Raw genomic sequence first — 13,453 nt, 5'->3', positions numbered from 1 at the left:
AGAGGGAATGATGGGTTTATAAGATCACCAACCGACAGCCATCATAGTAGAAATGAACTCATTTATCATCAACGGATGCTGGCGAATCATCAGGTCAGAATCATCAAGGAAGAATGGAGTGAGAAAACCATTTGGCTCCAAAAGAGTAAAAATGGATTTAGGTAAGAATCAGCCCAGGCGGTGGTTTGTTGGGGGTGGGCAGGATATAGACACAGCCTCCAAAGATAAGCCTCCATATTGCTTGTTAATCCCAAAAGGAGAAAGCAAGCCTTTGCAGGGGAGAAATCCGGTAGACACCAGTTCAGCCAAGAGATCAGTGAGGACCATCAGACATCACATGCCTCCTGATGTGATTCACTGAGGACTCAGCAATGCTGTTGAGGATCCCTGCCAAAAATGCAGGACCTGGATCTGATTAGGAGGAAACAACCTGACAAACCCACACTGAAGGACAAGGCCGCGCTACGACACAATGGGCCTGTATTCTGCAGAAATGTCAAGGTCATGAAAGATACAGAGGGCTGCAGAACTAACTGTTCCAGATTAAAAGAGGGAAAGGGGACAGGACAACTGAATACAGGCCTAACTCTGGGCTGGATTCCAGGTGAGAAAAAGAAATGCAATCAAGGATATGACTGGGACAGTTGGCAACCTCTGAATATAAACTGTATATAAGATAATCATTCCGTATCAAATGTGTATTATACTTATGCAGAGGGACACTGGAGTATTTATGGGCAAAGAGTCATGATGTCTACCACTCATTCTGAAAGAGTTAAGCAGAAGAAGAAAAAGGAGGAGAAGGAGGAAGGCAAGAAGAGGAAAAAGAACAAGAAAGAGAAGCAGAAAAAGAAGAAATAAATCTATATACAGAGAGAGAGAGATTAAAGTCCATGAGTCAAACATTGACTATTGGTTGATTCAGAGCAGGATTTCTCAATCTTGTCATTATTGACATTTCGGACCATAAAATTCTTTTTCTTTTTTTCTTCAGAGTTGCACATGGCAATTCCAAATTCGTCACTTCATTGTAAGAGTTGAGCCGGACGTTAATGATGTCATCTCCAGGGTTGTTAGGGGACAACTGTCCAAATATCATGAGATTTAGTACCACACTGTGTAAGAGGAAGCCCCCCATCCTCTGCTGGGACATGCATATTTACTTATTTATTTACATATATAGAGAAGATCATACATTTTGTTGCTGAGATAGTCTATAACCTTTCTCTTTTGCTTGACAGAGGTGTATTAAAAATATCCCAAATTAGTTATGGATTTTTACATTTCTCCTTTTATATATTTAGAGGCTCTGCTTTTCGGTGCAAGTACATTTATGGTTGTTTTGCCTTCTTAAAGAATTTTCTCTTTAATTCTATGTATTTTCCCTCCTAATCCCTATTAATATAGTTGCTTAAAATCTATTTGTCCGATATTAATATGGCTACACTAGTTTTCTTTGGCTACTATTTGCACATTATCCATTTTTCCAGGCTTTCATTCATAGATTTTCAGTGTGATTTCATTTCATTGTACCTCTTTTTCTTTATTGAAATATTATTGACATATAGCATTACATTAGTTTTCTGTGTACAACGTAATGATGTGATATATGTGTATATTGAGAAGTGATCACCACAGTCAGTTTAGTTAACATCCATCACCACACTTTTTTTTTCTGCTTGCAATGAGAACTAGAAAATTCTTTGGTGCGAGGGACAGTCACAGCATGGTACATATTCTAGCCTGCTTAGCAGCATCCCTGGCCTCTACCCACTAGACGCGGGGAGCACCTCCCGGTTGTAACAACAAAAATATCTCTAGACATGGTCTCCAGACCTGTCCTCTGGGGAGCAAAAGCATCCTGAGAACCACTGCTCCAGATAAAGGACAGAGAGGTGTTTGTTAAGCCATCCTTACAACTTTTCTATGGATTTCAATTTTTTCCGCATTAAAAAACAAACACTAGACCACACGTCCGAAGAAGATGGCTGTAGGTGGTAGAGGGCCATTTACTCCTCCAGCCCAGTCTTTATACCTATGGCCCCTGCCAGCTGCGAGCTCCCTGAGGGCAGACGTCTTTTCTTCCCCATCGCCCCACTGATGGCCTGGCCACAGCGATGTGTGTCAACACTGGGCAAACTCACAACATCGTCCTCCACAACAGGGGATCAACTAGTTGGCCATCAGTTGGGCATGTCATCAGCTGATGGGGCCAGAGCTGAGAGCCAGCTGAGACGAGGTGGAAAGTGGAAGCCCAGACTCAGAGGGCGAAGGATAGGAAGGAGGGCTGGATGCTCACAGAGGTGCAAGAAGATGGCTTCGGACAAGGCTGGCCAGAGACCAGCATGTGGCCTGGAGCTCCCAGCGGGCCCAGTGTGGGATGTGGGGACTTCTGATCAACCCAAGCAGAGAGGGGTATCCTGAGCCGACAGTGGAGAGAGTAGCAGCCAGTATATCGACTGGGGATAGAAGGGCCATACCTGAGACGAAGGGCCTTACGCCTCCAGCTGCAGCCTTCTCTCCAAAGGCAGCAAGATCCCTGGCTACAGCCCTCCACCTCTGCAGCCATTGTTGCCACCCAAACTGCACTAATGGAATGTTCTAGAAGGAGAGACTTGGGCAAAAGGAGGAGGAGGTGTGGTGGGCTGTGGGACCACCGACTCCCCAGAGAGTGGATCTTATCTGGTCTGTGCCTGAGAGCAGACACTTGGCTTGAATCCTAGCACATCTATGGCAGTCCTAGGGCCCCAAAGACAGAGCTACCCACACCCTGAGGAGCCCAACAGCTCTGTCTAACCCCTTGTCCTACCACCACTCTGCTTCCTCATATTACTGCTGCCACGCTGGCCTCCTTGGGGCTCCTGGCGCCAATTAAACTGGGTCCTAGCCTCAGGGCCTTCACACTTCCTACTCCCTCTGTATGGAATACTCCACCTCACATCCTCTCATGCTTCCTCCCTCACTTTATTCAGCTCAAATATCACTCTCTCGAAGAGGCCCTACCTGATCACCAGCTGCATGCTAGACCATTCTGCCCTGGCCTTATTTCCTTCGTAGCCATTGTCATCTCACTCCTAAAATGGTTCTTTTTATTCACTTGATTGTTCATTGTCTGTGTCTCTTGCTAGACTGTAAACTTTGTGAAGGTAGAGACTTTGCCCCAATCACAGCCATGTGCCCTCCATGAGAACAATGCTTGGCACATAGTAGGTGCTCAATACGTACTTGAATGAATGAAATACTTGAATTAGTTTTCTTTCTGTGCTTTGGTAAGATTATTATCACCTCCAAAGAAGAAAGCGCTGACTCTCCCTTTCTGCCCCTTGAATCCTTGCTTGGCCAAACCCTTTTTTCCTATGCCAGGGCGGAACAGGTGATAAACATTGTTTTTTGGAAGGGCAGAGGAGGCCACAGCGAGCATAACATTGGGCCTCACTTATCATGGTTTGGCTGCTAAAAATGGATTCCCCAAATGCAGATTCTGACCAGCCCTGGAAAACCCAACCCCACTTGAATATCATTAGACTGGAAGTGGCCAGAGAGGCAGAGAGAACAGCCTGGAGTGTTCTTCCCCTCACTCTTTGCACGAAGACTTCCTGCTAACCCTGCACATATTGGCTCAAATGCCATCTTCCCTGAGAGGCCTTCCCCCAGCCTCTAGCCCACGGGCTACCTCTAGCCCATGTCACTCTCTCCCATGAAAGGCAAATCCTCACATTTGCAATTCAATGTCATTCATCTGCTCCGCAGTTGGTTTGCTGCCTCCTGCCCTAGCCTGTTGGCCCCACGAGGGCAGGGGCCTTGCTTACACTGTGTCCTCTGCACATCTGGTCCCTGGCACTGTCCTGGGCCATAGTAGGTGCTCACCGAACTCAGGTTGGAGGCACTGGTGAAGAGGCTCTCCCCAGAGGCCTCCAGCCTGCAGAACCCACTTCACTGCCCCTCACTGAGAACCTGTCTGTGCCCCTCCTGCCGGTAAGAGAGACACGCAGTCCGGCCACTCTCCCTTTCTCCCTAGCACACCAGGAATTCTGCTGGAAAACTGCCAGAGATGGGCTACTTGCTTCCTCCCTAATGCTGGGCCAGCACAGTGTGGAGTCACTGGGGGACCCTCTTGCTCACCAGAAAGCCCCCCCCCTGCCCATAGGGGCTAGAATGGAGACTGCCCTTGTAGGGAGAGCTCAGGTCCTTGGTCCTTCCCACCCCCTCACTGCTACAACAAACCTTTCAGTTGAAGGCCATGACCTTCCCCTTTAAGGCTTGGTTTTCAGAGTCTTCACCCACTTTCCCCACCCAGCCCCACCCCATCCCCACCCAGGCCTCCCTGAGGCTCCCCATTGCCCCCAGAGAGAGCCCCAACTCCTTGGCCTGGCATTCCAGATGCTTCAAGAGGGGGAGCTGCGTAGATAGTCTGGCCTTGTTTGGGGCCCCTCCACCACCCCATGCCTGCTCACCATTTCCAGGGCGCCCTGGGCCCTTTCACAGCCCCGGGTTGGGGGGGGGGTCTGCAGGTGTTGTTGAGCCTTCTTCCGGGACATCTTCCTGGCAGGGGCAGGATCGGCCCCTCCCTCTGCTGCACTCTGAGCTCTCTGGAGCAGAGACTGCAGCCCCAACAACAACAGCAACCGTATTGGGTGCTTCTGGCGAGCGCTGCATGTTCTAAGTGCTTTGCATTAAACGCGTTCAATCCTCACGACAAAAACCATGGTTTACACTACCCCTACCTGCATTCATTCATTCAACAATATTACATACTTACTGTGGGCCACAGGCCATTCTAGGTTCAGGCGCTAGAGCTGAGAACAAAATACTCAAAACTCCCAGCCCTCTGCAGCTTATGTTCTAGTAGAATGAGGTACGGACAACTAAAGGAAAATTGAGGACGTACTAAATAGTGATTAGGGCTATGAGGAAAACTAAAGCAAGGAGGGGTATGCAAAGGATCTGGGGGACTGGGGGGGGGGCTGCCCTTTAAACACTGGAGTCAGATAAGGTGACATTCAAGCAAAGGCCCAAAGAAGGTGAGAAAGCAAGCCAGGCCTGTACCTGGAGAAAGAAGAGCATTCCAGACAGACAGAATGGTCAGGGCAACATATCAGGGCAGGACTCGAGGGAGCCCAGGGGAGTCCTGCAGGGTGAGCCTGGGGAGAGGTGGGAGGGGCAACAGGTGGGGGAGGTGAGGCCACGTGGTGTGGACCCGTGGGCCACTGGGAAGACTTTGGTCCTCCCGTTGGTTGCAGGGCCCTGAGAGTCAGCTATCGGTGAGCCAGCGTGGGAGCAGAAAGGACAGGGAGTTGAGAGACACGGTGGCTCGGAGCAGCGGGGTAGAGCTGGAGAGGGAAAGATGTCACTGGAATCTGGGTATCTGGATACATCTGAGAGCACAGCCAACCGGACTTCCTGAGAGTCAGATCAGATGCGGGCATGCGAGACAGAGGAGAGTCCAAGATGTCTCCGGGGTTTTCATCTGAGCCCCTGGGAGGACGGAGGTGTCTGCTCCTTCACAGATTAGGAAATGAAGGCACAGAGTCAAGTAACCTGCCCCAGATCACACCGCCGGCCATTGGCCGAGCTGGGATTTGAACCCAGGCCTCTGGCTTTGGAACTTGGAGCTCCCTAACCCACTGTGGTGCCTGGCGAACGCCAAACCTTAAAAGAAGAGTTTTCAAGAGAGGGAGGTAGAGACAGTGCCCGGATTGGAAATGCGACTGCTTCCGACCCAGCCTGGCGGGAAAGCGAAGCATCGGAACACGGACTTGGGCACCCGTCTGCTGGATTCCAGGAAGCGAGGGCCCAGCTTGCCCCTGCAGTGTCACTCAGAGGGCATTGGCCGTGCCAGCCGGCTTCTCTCAGTGTCCTAGGGGCACGACCGCACCCGTGGGGGCCCGACACAGGCAGCTACGTCACCTCCATCCAGCTCAAGGCACTGTCACCATGGAGAGACACCAACAGGCCTCCACAATATCTGGGCTACACAGGATAGGAGAGCTCCTCCTCGCTCCAGGGCCCAGGCCCAGGCACGTTGGAGTGTGGGCTGGGGGTGGGGCCTGGGGAATTCTGGGGCTCAGCCTGACACCCCAGAGGAGAGCAGAGTCAGCACCAGCGCTGCCCCTCCTGAGTGCCCGCAGAGTGCCCCGCCTCATCCCAGCCCCTTCTCCCTCAGCCCTGCCAAAGAACGACTGCTGATCTCGATTTGCCGATGGGGAAACTGAGGCTCAGTGAGGCAAGGTCACCTGGCTGAGATGCAACTGTGAGGAAATGGCAGAACCGGTTCGAGTCCTCAAGCCTGTGTTCTTTCACTCCGTCACGGGCTTCTCCCTAAAGCCAGCATGAGGGCAATTCGTTCCCGAAAACCAAAAGATTTTTGTAAATGTGGCCCCAAAGGTCATGTGGCAAGTCCCAATCCCTGCCCTCCACTGAGCTGTGAGGCCCCAACCAAGTAACTTCGTCTCCCCGAGCCTCAGTGTTCTGTAAAGTGTTCTGTAAAATGGGAGAGTGACCACACCTTCCTCAATGACTACCGTGAGGTCCGAATGACTGTGTGTGGAGCTCGGCTGGCTGTGTGTACCAACCCCTACAGGGATTTCTGATGAGCACTCACGCTTGGGCACTGCTGTTTCGGGGCATCAACCTGACCATGTCGCTCTTGTGTTCCTTTCGATGGCTCCCTTCTGGAAAAGTCCAAGAGGCTCAGCATGACCTGCACTGATGAGAAGCCAGTTGTTGCCACTCTTTGTTATTTGCAGTTACTTTGCATATTTACACACTTTGGCACAGAAATATCAGTGTTGTTGTTTCTCATAGAAAACTCCCCGTTGGCAGTGCTGTGTTACCTATGGTATGTTTTCCCTTTTTAAAAATCTGGAAAACTCAGAATTCTGAAACCTCTGGCCCCAGGTTTGGATAAAAGGTTGTGGATCCTTGATTCTCTAAGGCACCTTCCAGGCACCAGGCTCAGCACTTTGTACTGGTGATTGGAGTTAATCTCCTCACAGTCGCCCGAAGCAGACCCTATCACTATGCCCATTCCCTAGATGGGAACACTGAGGCTCCAAACAGTGAAGCAACGTGCCCGGTTCACACAGCCATAGAGTGAAGGCCGGAATCTGAACCTCAGACTGCCACTGGGCACCACACATGTAGTCAGCGCAGGCCACGATTTTCTCCCGCCTTCTGCGAAGCCTGCCAGCCCAGCTGGGGGCCAGGCACACAGGACGGAGGCGTGAGTCACAGTCACTGCCCTCCAGCAGCCTGCTATCTGATCAGGGAAATAGACCACAGCGCATCAGTCAGGGCCATCAGGGGAGGGCTTCAACCACCGGTCAGATCCTTGGACTTTATCCAGAAGGCCATGGGGAGCCATGGAAGGGTCTAGAGCAAGAACACAATACAGTCAGGCTGATGCCCTAAAAAAGTGGTTCCCAGACACGGGCAGGCATCAGAATCCCCCGGAGGGCTTGTTAAACACAGACTGCTGGGCCCCACCCCAGAGTTCCTGATTCAGTAGGTCTGGGGTGGGGCCGGGGAATTTTCATTTCTAACAGGTTCCCAGGTGACACTGCTGCTGGTGATGTGGGAACCTCCACTCTGAAAAAAATGCTGTTTAGAACAACACAGTGGTGTGGAGGGTGGCAGGAGCACCCGAGTATTTACTGGAATAAAGGCGGTCATATATGTGGTACTGGGAACAGGCCACATCGATCACCCCATCCTCATAGCTCACAGATGATGAAGCACTGAGACCTGGGGAGGAGAACTACCCACACGGGAACACACAGCTGGTCACTGCTGGAGCAGGGAGTCCATCCTGGGGACTTGGGGCTCCAGAGGGATCCCCCACCACTGGCCTGCTCTGAGGTGGGGCCTAAGATGGGGTCCTTGGAGGACAGGACTGGGTCCTGTCCTTCATAAGCTACACAGTCACTAAGCTAGAGTCTGTGAGTCAGGTGAATAGGTGTGAGGGTTGCTGCATTCCCAGATGCTGGATCCTCTCACATCCCTTGGGGACCCCCAGCTGCAACGAGTCTGCCCTCACCCCCTGCCACTGCAGCGAGGCCAGGAGCCGTCCAACCAGGGCAGGTGGTGGCTGCTGCAGAGGGAGAGAAAGGGGCCGTCAGGGTGAGCCTGGAGACCCCATCCCTGGAGGAGCCCCTGGCCCTGCCTTGAATTCCCCAAACGGCTGAGTTACGGAAATGAAGTCACTTTCCGGTGGGCTCTTACCTTCAGCACCTCTTTGGGGGACCCAAGCCTGGACATGGCCCTCTTCCCTGCACCCCCAGGAAGGGAGGGCACTGGGAGACCAGTGGCTGTCCTCTCTCTACTCCCAAGACTTATAGTCCCGGTCCCCTTCCTGGCCGAGTGACCCTGAGCCCTGCTCTTGGCATCTCTTTCCCCATTTGCAGACCGCCTGACTCACAGGCTGCGTGTGGATGGGTTGCAACGATATCAGGAAAGCCACTTCTTCCTGAGCACCTACTATGTGCCAGATGCATTGTCAGATATCTGCCAGGCACCCCACGATAGATGCAATCCAGCTCCGCGGGTCTGCTCTCTCCCTAGACACGCCCGGGGATACCCCACCAGCGCTACCTACCACGGCCATGCTCACACAGGTTTTGTACATTTGATTTCTTATGAGAGAGAGAGAGAAAGAGAAAGAGCGAGGCAGATCAGGCAAACCACGGAGTTAAACAGGAGTGAGGGGTGCTTGTCCCCAGTACGATTTTATGAACCTCCATATGCTTGAGATATTTTATAACACGATCATGCTGGCCCAGGGAGTGTGCAGCTGGCCTGGTGGAGGGAGGAGGCACTGAGGAACTGGGTCGGGAGCCGGCCAAGTTCCTTGCCGTCCAGATGTCATGGTGAAGACCGGAGGCTGTGACTCACCGTGAAATGCCGGGGTGATCTGGATGTTTCTGAAACTCAGAAGTCCCCCCACGCTCTTGTCAGCTCCTGGCAAAGGTGTGGGCCTGGTGAGCCCATCAACCAGCAGAGTGAACCAGGGTTCCCAAGGTGGCCAAGCGTGGGGACACCCACCAGCCTTCCTTTCTCAGGCTCCCCGTAGGGATTGTAGGCCATCTCTGGGATGCCCTGGGGTTCCAGCACAAGTCGCAGACCCACCACCGCAATGGCCCACGGGGTGGGCCTCTGGGCCCTGCAAACCAGCCAGAGACAGCAGAGCCCGCTCGGAGTTCCCAAGCCCCAGGCCTGGCGGAAAGCCCCTCGCTGCAGAAGTGGGCTGGCTACAGCTTGGTGTGCTGTTGCTAAGTTCTGCGCTGATCAATCTGGGCCTCATGGGTTTTTTTTCCTCTGGTTTCATGTTCTGACGGGAACTGTGCAAATCTGGAGCGCGTTAATCACCGCCACAGCATTCCAGAGGGCGTGACGCTGCGAGTTCCTCCTTGGCCCCAAATCTTGAGTCCACACCCTCCCGGCTCAGAGGATGGTCAGGAGAGCAGCTCAGGCCAAGCCTGGAATACGATCTATAGGATCCGACCCTCACCGTCCTTTCCAGAAGTTATAACTTGCCTTCCAGAGAGATGGAAGAGGCTTTAGGGCCAATACTGAATTCTGCTTCTGGGTTCCACGGCTCCCCTTCTGGTATTTACAGCTCCATATACTTTGTTCCGAAAGTCACCCTCAGCCTCATTCCACAGGGCCTTGTGCCGGCTCCCTGAGCTCGACCCGCCATTCCCCCAGAGATCCTAGCGCCCAGGTTTCACCTCTGCCTCCTTCCTGCCTGCCTCCACTCAGCCAGATCTGCCCCTAATTCCTTTACCCTTTCTTCTTTTCCTTCACTGTTCATGCTCTTCTAGAGATTATGCTTTAGAGAGATGGACAGTATTGTAACATTTTTAATTTATACACTTTACAAGTAAAATAATTTCGGGTGGAAGTAAGCACTTAGAAGAAAAACTAAGGTGGGTAAGGGGTGAAGAGGAGAATTAGGGTGTACATGTGAGAGAGAGTTGAGGGCACAGCAGCTGGGGGTCCGGGGAAGCTCTAAGGAGGTGGTATTTGGGCAGAGACCTGGAAGGGAAGGCATCCACCACAGAAGCGTCTGGAGAAAGACATTTGGGGGGAGGAAAAAGGCAGGTACACGGGCTCCGAGGGGAACAGCAAAGAGGCCTGTGTGGTTAAAGCAGGTGAGTGACCAGGCAGGAGGAGAGGAGGTTGAGGGGAACTGGACCCTGAGGTCTGGAGCTTGGTGAGCTATAACGATTTAGGGTTTTCCCGCAACTACAATGGGAAGCCACTGGCTTGTTGAGTGCACCGAGGTGACATTATCGCAGTTGTGTTTTCAAAGGATCTTCCTGGCTGCCTGTGAGCCAAGAGTGCAGGCAGACGCAAGGATTCAAGGTAGGAGGCACCTGCTGCAGAGAGGACTGGCCAGGCCTGAGGGGCGAGCGGTGGTGGCTCCCGGAAGAGGAGGTTGGTTTAAGGATACAGGCTGTGGGGTATGAGAGAAAGAGAATGAGTCAAAAAACCCTCTGGGGCTTGGGGCCGAGGGGCTGCTGGGAGGCAGGAGGGGAGAGTGAGGCCGTGGTGGGGAAGCTGTGAGCAGAGCAAGTGTGTGGGGGTGAAACTGAGAGGTCAGTCTGGGTTCCAGACCGCGTGGAGCCTTGCGAGCCATGGAGACAATAAACAAACCTGCTCTGGGTTAGTTCTGAGGACAGCAGAGAAGTCATTGGTGGGCTTCAGGCAGGAGAATTCCAGAACAGTTCAGGCATTAGCCCCCTCTGAGGATCCTCCTGGTGCAAGTAAGCGGTCTCTTCCTTGCGCAGGGAAGTCACAAAGTGACTTCATCCTGGAATCTCGACTCGGCTTCCCTAATATCTTGTTGCACGGACTATGTTCCACTCTACCGTTTCACGGAGAAGGGGACAGGCGCAGAGAGGCGCAGTAACTTGCCTGAGGTCACACAGCGGAGAAGCTGGGGGTCAGATCCAGACAGCCTGGCTCCAGAGTCTGTGTGTCAAACCCCTGCACCCCGCCATCTGACGCTTATCCCCCCCCCCCCATCAACCCCCTCCTCCCACGCTCACACCGTGCTGCGCAGCTGTGCACGATAGAGATACCTGTGGTAGAGGACGCGGCTCCTGCCTGGTTTTACTGCAGGCCTCCCCTCTGTGTTTATTAATTTGCTAGACAAATATTTATATGCGAAGGCCAGGGCTGGGGGCCCGTGTTTCCTGCCTGTGCAGGGATGGAGGAAGGAGGGGCAGGGGAGGTGGGGGACAGAGGAGGAATTCAATCCTGCAGAATGCTCAGTGCCTGGAGGGAAGGAAGCCACAAACAGGGCCTGGATGGCCCCGGGGTTGGGGCAGGAGAGCTTAGGGGCGAACAGTGCCTGTCTTAGAGTCACCCCAACCCTGTGTGACCACAAAGTCACCCGGCCTCTGCCAGCCTCAGTTTCTGCCTGGCTGTGAAGGGGTCAGTGACAGCCACCTCCTAGGGCTACCAGGAGGGTTCTGGGAGACCACCCACGGCACCAAACCTCTCATGACAGCTGTTCTTTCTTTCCTAGCTTGGCGGAAAAGTGACCACCGCCTCTCAGTACAGAGAACCAGGACTTTCATTTCCCGGGGCCAGGTTTAACATCTCGTGTATTTCACGCGCTGTTCTTTTCTCTGAGAAGTCTCTTTCTCAGAAAGGCTAGAGGGTGGCAAAATGTGGCAGAGCGGGTCTTAGCTTTCCAGCACCCCCACCCCCCACAAATCAGTCTGGGGCCAGGTGCAGAGGATCCTGGGCCACATGGATTCTCAGCTGTCTCTTGACACAGCAGATTCCAGGGCCTTATTTAGAACCTTTGCTGGGGGAGGGGGCACGAACGACTCCCCTCCCCCCCCCCCCAGTAATTCACCTGCCCTCCACCACCCCCACCTTGGGGTGAACAAGGGCTCTGGCTCTGGAGCCAGGCTGATTCCCCGACCTTGGGCACAGCCTCAGAACCCTAGTCCTGGGCTTACCTAGAAACCCTCACAGCCATGGGCCGGTTACGCCCCGGGCTCCTGGAGTCAGTAACCACGATGGGGTGAGCTGGTGACCCGGAGAGGAAGAAAATCAAAGACTTTCTCTGGGAAAGGAGGTGTAGATGCTTCTTCTGGGAAGGGAAGTATAGACACCTGTGCCCTTACCAGTATCATTAGAATTAAATATCCCGTGAAACTCTCTGTGTCTTAATGAGAATATGCATCACATTATCTACAGCCTAGGAGGAGACTAGAAGAAAAGACTGCAACCAGTAGACAATTCCTGTCTCTGGGTGGTGTGGGAGTGTGTGCAACTTTTATTTATACATTTCTTGTTTCTATATTTTCTAACATTTTCCCATTGAAAATGCACTATCATTAAAATCATGAGGGGAAAAAAAACCCAGTGATGAGGCACCTGGGTGGCTCAGTCGGTTAAGCATCCGACTCTTGATTTCGTCTCAGGTCATGATCTCACGGTTCGTGGGTTCAAGCCCCATGTTGTGCTCTGTACTGACAGGGCAGAGCCTGCTTGGGATTCTCTCTCCCTCTCTCTGCCCCTCCCCTACTCGCTTGTGCCCTCTCTCTGTCCCTCCAAATACATAAACTTAAAAAAAAAAAAACCCAGGGGTGCCTGGGTGGCTCAGTTGGTAAAGCGTCTGACTCTTGGTTTGGACTCAGGTCATGATCTCAGGGTTTGTGAGTTTGAGCCTTGCATTGGGCTCTGCACCATCAGTGCAGGAATTCTCTCTCTGTCCCTCCCCTGTGCTCTCTCTCTCAAAAATAAATAAAAACTTGAAAAGAAAAAAAAACAATAGAAACACGGGCACCTGGGTGGCTCAGTCGGTTAAGCGTCCGACTTCAGCTCAGGTCATGATCTCACAGTCAATGAGTTCGAACCCCGCGTCGGGCTCTGTGCTGACAGCTCAGGACCTGGAGCCTGCTTGGGATTCTGTGTCTCCCTCTCTCTCTGCCCCTACCCCGCTCATGCTCTGTCTCTCTCTGTCTCAAAAAATAAATAAAAACATTTTTAAAAAAACACAATAAAAACAATATATGTGACTAATATGTAAGATAAATATGTGTGTGTTTATATATTCTAGATGAGAAAATTATAGGTGAGGTAGAATAGCAATATTCTCTCTCCTGAGCAGTCTCCCACCACAGCACATACTCAGGGTTCTCTGTAATGTACTTGTCCTTCTCTCTTGCTGGATCAAGAGACACTCAAGCACCAAGGGAAAGTTGTATCTGTGTCCCTCTGAAGACCTGGCACATAATAGGTATTCAATAAATGTTTATGAATGAACAAGTGAATATCTTCTCTAAAAATAAAAATACACCCGGGAACAAAAAGTACACCAGAAACTGATGTCAGAATGTGTCCGAGAAGTTTGTGAATCGCACAGGGTGTGTCTTCTCTGACAAGAACCCCAAGGGCACTTTCACCACCAGGGTCCCCCTCTGAGTCCTTATCC

The 13,453-nt window shown here is 52.2% G+C and overlaps 1 long non-coding RNA gene across 5 annotated transcripts; it reads right to left on the bottom strand.

Moving 5' to 3' along the window:
- Positions 1-8,686: 8,686 nt before the first annotated feature.
- On the bottom strand, positions 8,687-12,115 carry LOC109492978. Of its 5 annotated transcripts, none has more exons than XR_006584124.1 (3): positions 11,973-12,115; positions 10,654-10,936; positions 8,687-10,453 (listed from the first exon to the last, which is right to left on the bottom strand). It is a non-coding gene; the product is annotated as an uncharacterized LOC109492978 (long non-coding RNA). The 5 variants fall into 5 exon arrangements; XR_006584126.1 differs by having other exon boundaries at positions 10,654-10,914; XR_006584125.1 differs by lacking the exon at positions 11,973-12,115 and adding an exon at positions 11,082-11,741.
- Between the last annotated feature and the right edge of the window lie 1,338 nt (positions 12,116-13,453).

The sequence above is a fragment of the Felis catus genome, chromosome A1, assembly GCF_018350175.1.
Source record: "Felis catus isolate Fca126 chromosome A1, F.catus_Fca126_mat1.0, whole genome shotgun sequence".
Taxonomy (NCBI): domain Eukaryota; kingdom Metazoa; phylum Chordata; class Mammalia; order Carnivora; family Felidae; genus Felis; species Felis catus.
This window is presented reverse-complemented; position numbering and strand designations above follow the sequence as displayed.